Source organism: Limulus polyphemus, unplaced genomic scaffold (genome assembly GCF_000517525.1).
Source record: "Limulus polyphemus unplaced genomic scaffold, Limulus_polyphemus-2.1.2 Scaffold5227, whole genome shotgun sequence".
Lineage (NCBI taxonomy): Eukaryota > Metazoa > Arthropoda > Merostomata > Xiphosura > Limulidae > Limulus > Limulus polyphemus.
In genome coordinates, this window is record NW_013670837.1 from 33,816 (window position 1) to 42,648 (window position 8,833).

General features: G+C 32.9%; 1 long non-coding RNA gene across 1 annotated transcript in view; it reads right to left on the reverse strand.

Annotated features, from left to right (window-relative positions):
• The window catches only part of LOC111089096, a 5,619-nt gene extending 1,585 nt beyond the window's left edge, over nucleotides 1-4,034 (reverse strand). Inside the window, exon 1 of the long non-coding RNA XR_002613438.1 lies at nucleotides 3,925-4,034. This is a non-coding gene — a long non-coding RNA (uncharacterized LOC111089096). The remainder of the gene's footprint in view (nucleotides 1-3,924) is intronic.
• Nucleotides 4,035-8,833: the final 4,799 nt, after the last annotated feature.

The window sequence follows — 8,833 nt, forward strand, 5'->3', positions numbered from 1 at the left end:
GTGAGGTGTACAAGTTGAAAAATGTACCACAGAACCACTGGAAACAATATGAAGAAAGCAGAAGAATAACAAACCGCCAAATCACCACTCACACCATTTGGGTGTTAGTTATACAGTTAAAAAAGATACACACACCTTGTGTGAGGTGTACAAGTTGAAAAATGTACCACAGAACCACTGGAAACAATATGAAGAAAGCAGAAGAATAACAAACCGCCAAATCACCACTCACACCATTTGGGTGTTAGTTATACAGTTAAAAAAGATACACACACCTTGTGTGAGGTGTACAAGTTGAAAAACGTACCACAGAACCACTGGAAACAATATGAAGAAAGCAGGAGAATAACAAATCACCAAATCACCACTCACACCATTTGGGTGTTAGTTATACGGTTAAAAAAGATATATACCTGTTATGTAATCCACTTTCAAGGACTTTTCTTACAGGAAGATGAGTTGATTTGTGACTAATACATTTCAAATCCACACTACCCTAATCATCTGCATGTGGTGGAAACTAAATATGGCAGGAAAAGCATTGTGCACTCTATATACTCCCCTCTGAAGCAAAACTGAAGTAAAGGAGAACATGTAAAGGAGTTCACGCAATTTCAAGTGATTTATATTGAAGAATGCAATTTACTCTTACCCTTTCAGTTATTGATAACAATAACTGTCTTGACTGTTGTGAATAATGATATAACAAAATGACATAATTTGAGTATCTACACTAGATATGTGCATAACGGAGATCCATGTGCTTAAAAAAGAACTAATTCTATTAGAAACTCAAAATTGACGTACCCAAAATATGTTTGGGGTATGATCAAATTAAATTATATACTTCCTAGATTGATTTTAGATTCTTTCTTTACTTACTCAAAAATTTGTAATTATCGTCTTGAAAATAAACAACAGTAAAGAAGAAGACATAATTAGGGCAACTGATATTTAGGATATTTTACAAGGGAAAAAGTAATGGGCCAATCAGTTAATAAAAAATTTTCAAAACATAAATATTTACTCATTAATCACAATAAAGACTTCAGTCATACTTACAATTTTTGTGCTTGTGTTATTGCTGTGAAATTAAATTTTACTGCTGGCGACATGCTACTTTTAACACCCGACCATAGTTTATTTCCTTGGTTTGCTGGAAAAACTTAACACAAACTCAACATATTATATATGTTTGGAAATCTCTGTTCATTGTCTATCATTTAAAAATTATTATATGTTTCTGTAAGGTACTCAGAGAAATTTGCCCCAGAACACTGGCAACCTCAAATTGGACACTTAAGAAAGCCTAGCTCATACACTAATCCCAACTGCAAGAAAACACAGTGCCATACTGCAAGCAACTGGAATTACAATGAGGAAATAAGCAAACAACAATCATTGAACAAACTTTCCCATCAACCGTAGGAGGAAAGAAGTACACCAAACTGAACTCAGAAGTATGGCAGTGTGTAAATCTCTACTCAACCATAAGGAATTACAAGTAGGATGTTGAACATTTGCTCAACCATAGGAACAGGGTGCTATCAACCTCAACTCAGTATTACAAGGAGAATCCAAAAGTGGCTGGTCCAGCTCCCTCCCACATCAAACCTCCTGGCCCAATAGGAGGGTGAAGGAAAGGGGGTTGTGGATGTGGAACATCTGTTCAACCATAGGAACAGGGTGCTATCAACCTCAACTCAGTATTACAAGGAGAATCCACAAATGGCTGGTCCAGCTCCCTCCCACATCAAACCTCCTGGAACAATAGGAGGGAGAAGGAGAGAGGGTTCCCAGCTTCACCCTCTTCTCAAGATAGTTTAGAGAGAAATAATGTTATTATATATATATGTTACACTCCCAAGGAATCCTCCATGGTCCACCAACCCAGCAGCTAGGAACTGGAAAGTGGTAAGGACTCCCAAACTTCACTCGAGGAAGGGAGGGTAAAAGGAGGTGGGAAGTCCAGAGAAATGACGCACCTGAGAAAGTGCAGTGACTGGCCGCGAAACCCTATTTTGAAAATCAGACCATTCTGATTTGTTCAATCAAGGAAGTGGCAGGGATGGGCAGAAATCCCCTCCTGCTTTACTCATGATAGTTCATGAGTGAAGGTTCATCAAGTACGGAATAGAATAATACATATATACAGATATATACCACTAGTAGTCATGAAGAATGCCCCATCTGAACATTGTGTTACAACCTTAAAGGTAGCAGGTGTAAGTTAAGGTAAGGCATACCTGACCAGGAAACACTTGCCACTGAGCAGGATCTGATTATGTATCAAAGATACAAGAAGAGGCTCTTTGAAAACAAAAGAATAACAGAAAAATTATACTTAGCCAAGGCAGAGTTGAACTGGAGCTTGAAGAATCACAACTTGTAAGGTCAAATGTTAATGTTTTTCATTTGGGACTTGAGTATTTCACAGTAGTGAATCGTAATGATTGTTATTTTAAAGAAACAAAATTGTTCTTAATTATTTTAATTATGCTAAATTCTATGCTTTTAGGGAAAAGCCACTCCTAAAATTATTCTTAAGTCAAAAGAATGGTTTTACAAAAGCTTTTCTGATCATCACAAAATGTGCTTCATCAGAAAAATGTTTCACATTTCAAAGTCATTTAAAAGAAGAATATGATGGAAGCAGTATCTGAATAATATCTTCTTTTGAGTGACAATATGGCATATTATCAACTGCTTTAGAACACAGTGCCCCTGCTAATGAACAAGAAAAAAAAAAATGAAGCTAAGTTTTGGACCAAATAAATAGGACAAGAAGCAAATAAATTTTATTTTTATGCATACTTCTTAAAAGAATCTGAAGCATTATTAACGGGTTATTAGTTTTGATGTCTTAACACAGTGGCTGCCGCATAATAAATTAAGTATAAATAAAATTAAACCTTCAAAAGGTGACAAGAAGCAGTCACAGTGTCCCAAACTCATATGCCACAAGAAAATTTTGGCTTCAAAACATAATTGTCTGTGACCCACCAATGGGGCACATGGCAGCCAACATGTTAAAATAACTTTAATTTGGGTGGTTATTTAGTTGGCTGGTATAAAAGTCTACCAAATTCGAATCCTTCAATATGCATTTACAAATTTGCATAAACAGACACAAGAAAAATAAAGGGCCTTCTAGCTTTGGGAAACCAAAGCCTATCCTGAGCAATACCTCCTTTACCTAAAGTGTCTCTTCCCACCATCAATCCTTGTCCCATGATTCACTGATCACAGTTATTTTCTAATTACATTATTACACTAGTTCTCTTACAACCACATTTCTTGTAAATACTCGATCATCCTTCAAAAACTTTTCTTCATGACAAATTAATTTCACTCAGTGCTAGATAAATTCTTGGTATAAAAACTCCCTCCTTGATAGGCTTTTATTTAGCAGAAAAAGTGCTGAAATTTGAGAGCTATTTACGCCCATGTTAGCGATAGAATTCAACTAAAACAAGAACGGGCAACCGAAAAGAGGAAATATTATAGGAGGAAAAAGTGGAATTGGGCTCGTGCAATTGACAAAATTCAGAGAAATTGAACGTGACCAACTGACTGATCAACCAACACTTGGCTTTTATGATTGTGATAGATTGAGGAAAATTTGATGATACTGCAAAAGTAATATTGAATAAAAATCAAATTTATGAAAAACCTGAGCATAACAAAAAAACAAATGTAATTACATGATATGGCAAATAAAAGTGCAGATACCTTTGATCTCCTACAGTTTCAGTTTCTGGAAGTGTGGATTTTTCACTAGTTTCCTAAAATCTTCTTGTACAATAAACAAATAATGCTTTATATGGACTTCTGTTAAAGAACTGTTTATAAATAGTCTCTAAAGACTTAACATACCTTTAATTGATGCTTAAGTAGAAAAAAACAAAATATAATTATGCTCACCAACAAATAAATCAATGATGTGAAGTAACTCTTCTTTCACTACACTGAAAAAGGAAATATGAGCTCCACGTACTCCAATCACAACTGGTTTTGCAGTTTCCCAGCTAAGATAATAAAGCATCAACAAAAAATATTAAATTCAGAATCCTAATTCATTACTTATAATTTCAAAAACAACACTGCATTTGAAGCCATCTTTTGTATACATCCCAAATAACATCTACTATTCATACAATTGTTAACAAAACAAATAATTGCATGAATAAAAAATTACTGAAATCCAAATGCACACTTTTTTAAATTTGTGAACAATTCTAAAAATTCAGATTTTGTCCACCCAATTAACGGAATTGCTAGTAAATAGATTTACAACTTTTTACCATAAAACTAGGGAACAAATGCTCAAAGTAATTATAAACAGACATTTTTTCAACAAAACTAAAAATTAAAAGCTATACATTATTAGTATTATCATTGTAATTGCTCCTTCTTTTACCATCTGATTGGAATATTTTCTTAAAAGATGTAAACAAGTTAGAAGAGAAATCTTGCAGAAAATCAATTGAAAAGAAAAGATGAAATTGCCTAAGTTCTACTTAAGGAAAATATTTCATTCAAAACTATTATATTTAATATTGACATACAAACACACAATTTACTATAAGCTTATAAGCATTCTATATATTCTTGAAAATTAACAACAAAACAATACTGCTAGAAAACTGGGCCAAGTTATATACAAAAAAAAAAGTTTACTCAAAGAAGTTCAACAACTTGCAAGTTCAATGTGGTTACAAGAAAACTAAGCTTCAATATAGAATTCAATACAAAGGTTTGATTTCAAACTTGCTTTGTGTAATGTACACCTGAAAAATGATAAGACAACAACCAAGAAAGTGTATTTGATGACGAATTTTTCAGGTTCGATTAAGGCTGACAGTTCTCTTAACTTCCATTTCGGAAGTTTCCAAAATTGCATATTTTAGAATCTCAGCAGTAATTTCGTAAAGTTTTTAGGGTACAACATTCAAGAAAATAAAGTCAATTCAATATTTTTATTTTTAAAGCAGGAATTAGCACACTATTTCCTATGTGAAATTGGATTATTTGTAAAATATTCCAACAAAACACTTTCTTTGCCTTAACCAACACTTCAGTAAGTATTCCATCTTTATCTTTGGTTATATATTTTTTCACTTTTAACTTTGAGATCTATAAGGCTTGTAAGTACCCAAACCCAAAAGAGACAAAAGAAATAGCACAGAAAGCAAGAAGAAAATATTCTCCAAAATGTTTCTGAAAAAAATGTAAAGTAGTTCCAGCAGATACTGCTATAGAAGCATGGAAAGCATTTCATGATAAGGTCAGGGACAATTTTAGGATGTTGGAAAATGGGTTCAGCCATTATATGGGTGAGCAATAGTGGAAGCAGATACGGTAGACTCCAGCTCCCAGGGACATGAATATAAATTACTGGTATGATAGATAAATTCTAAACAAAACAAAATTAATGGTAAGAAGTATAAAGTAGAGATTAAACTAAAGTAACTGTAAAAAGTGTAAACTATAAAGAAAAACAAAATGAAATAGTTATCATAGCGAAAAACAAGAAGAAAATGGTGTAGGGAATACATCCCTTATGATGTTGAGTTGCAGAAAAATATGGAACCATGGTAGTGGTTTTATTAACGGGTTAATATATACTTAGGTTCCAGTTTTTCTTCACCACTACTTCATATGGGATTCATTCCCTACATCGCTTTCTTCCCATTTTAATATGTTGACTAATTCATTTGGTTTTACTTTATAGTTTATCATTTTACAGTTTCTTTTGTTTCATCCCTACTTTATAATTATTACCATTCATTTCATTTAGTTTATAATTTATCCTTCTTACCATTGATTAATTTATTAGTTTCCCATAGTTTTATGGACAGGTTCATATCAGGATAACCAATAAATAATACAGTAATGAAACCAAATCCAACAAGGAAGTGAACAGAAATAACAAGGAAATCTAAAGTACAATTACAGTAAAATCAAGAAGAACAAAAACTGAACAATAAATAGGCACAATACTGGGACAAGTCTGCATGGACCCTGATTCAAGGGTTCCACTCAAGCCAAGTGAAGAAAATATTATTAACCAAATGAAATAGAAATGATTATATAAAAGTAAGGAAATGACATAGTTAAACTAATGAAGGACTTCCATGTTAAGCCTAATCGAATGGTATAGAAGAAAAACAATGAAGACTAATTATCAATCTTAACGTAACTTAGTATGAACTAATCTAAATACGTGTATGTTATGAAATTCAAATAATTACAGGTAATAATATTAAGAATAAAATTATAAAACATCTTATCTTTCCAAAGTCAGCAGACTGTATGGCAAATGGTAGACCACAAAGAATGAAGCGAGATCCGACATTAGACGATCAAACTCCCAACGAAATAAGGCAGAAACCGTCTGTGGAGTAAGGTGAATGAAAGCCATTATAAACATTCAAAAAGAACACACAATCTCTGTATTGGGAATGGAGAACCAAACAAATGAAATCCGGTTGTGGAAAAAGGCCAACAAGATTTCCATCCACCCAAATGAGTTCGGCTTCTACAGGAGGAATTATAGGCAAAACCCATTTAATGTTCAATCTCCCAGAGAATAAACACCAATAAAAAAACCCATGCCAGGTCGCTCGCACCTGCAGCCTGTGAGATAGCGCTAGTCATAGACGTAACCCCCAAAGTAGTAACACTAGCTTCAGGATGCGACTGGAATAAGCTGAGATAAATGAAGGCACATTTCAAACTCCAGAGAACCTGGAAGTTATAATAAATGAAGACCACTTCATGACTATATTAAATATAAGTGTGCAACAGTACAGAATGACAAAAAAAAAAATACTGAGTAAAAGTGCTGCCAAACTTCGAAGTGATAGTTCGGTTGAGGCACATAGAGGAAATCACATGAGTGTACTATTCTCCTATTGGTGAAGAAGTGATGCATGAAGATTTGCATGAGAGACATGTTGGAATCATTTGATTCCAATAGGGGGCTGCAGAAGGCTTGTGGCATGCGTAATAAAAAGGTTCACATATAGAGGACAGCAATGAAGAAGAATAGCTAATATTGTGTGCAGAGGGAAGTGCCGTATCGGAAGTGAATGTCAAGCTTTGCCTTTATGCGCAGCTTTTCAAGCGCAGTAAGGGAAGCAAGCTGCCGTAAATGGGAGACAGAAGAATGCTCAGACAGACACCACAGTTTGCAATATATACAAGATATAACTAATATAAAGTAATGAAAATAATTATGGAAACACACAAGAGATGCACATACAGATGTTACAAAGAGCAATAATTAGAACTAGGTGATGAATTTATTAACATACAAAACATTATCACAGAAAATATAAAAGGGAAGGGAATAAGTTCTACAACGCACTAGTACTCTGTATTAAGGCCGAGTAATATAGTACTCTGTATTAAGGCCGAGTAATTAGTAGATGTTGTTAGTTAATTAATTGCCAGACTCATTAATCGATTATTCTCCCATCATAAGACTTGGATAATTGGAGTAGTTGAAAATATTATTAATTCGAAATAATAATTCCAATACTCGTGCTACACTTACATTAAAACAGTCGTGTATATCTAACATAAACTTCATTTTCATCTATAATATATATCTAAAAGTTGTCTGATCTATTTACAAAATCAACAACTTAATATGAGGTTGTTCAGTGATTAAAATACTTTAAATACATACTTAAAAACTCCTTCAGAGAAACTTTGCTGTATTATCATAGAGATGTGGAATTCATATCAACAACAAACTTTACCATTATACTGTGCCTGCTGAACACTTAACTTTTATTCCATATCTTTAGGGGCCCACTCAATTCCCAGAAACTCCTAACCTACAGAAGTCTAAACCTCGGACCAAAAACTATATATATATACAAACATACATATTCCTTTAATTCACAAGCTCTCAGTCACACAGAGTAACAAGCATGTTCAAATTAATATAACAATATTATTACATTGTTTTTCTCTACAGTAGAAGCCCAGTAAAGTTTGGTTGCTAACTCTAGAAAGATTGTAAGAAATTATAAAAAGTTTTATATTAGACACGATTATAGTTCATGGTGATTTCTTTGACAGTTCATGAATGGGGTATTCTACATGTTGCACAGAAAAATCCTAATGACTAACTGTTAAAAAACATAAAATACTTGACCAAATACATGTTTGAAGAGCTTACACGCAAAACACACTATAAACCACTCCCAATAAAACTCAGCTGTCAGTGGTAATGTTGTATTTTGAACTAATGATATAAAGTGTTTTGTCCAAAAATTAAAAAACATTTTGTAAAATTTGAAGTACGCAATATAGTTTGATACTTATTATTATTTTTATATAATAAATTTTAACGATTTCATACAGTTCACTTTGGATTTCACAGTACTTTTGGTGAAGGCTGAAGAAAAAATTTTATTTTCTCAAATGGTAAGAATTTGCATCTAAGCTCTTCATGCGTACATTGCAAGATCAATAACTTCAACGTATATCAGTAATAGTGATCATATTTAAATTATATACAGCTGTTAGATATTTGTACATTGCAAGATCAATAACTTCAACGTATATCAGTAATAGTGATCATATTTAAATTATATACAAATATCTAACAGCTGTATATAATTTAAATATGATCACTATTACTGATATACGTTGAAGTTATTGATCTTGCAATGTACAAATATCTAACAGCTGTATATAATTTAAATATGATCACTATTACTGATATACGTTGAAGTTATTGATCTTGCAATGTACAAATATCTAACAGCTGTATATAATTTAAATATGATCACTATTACTGATATACGTTGAAGTT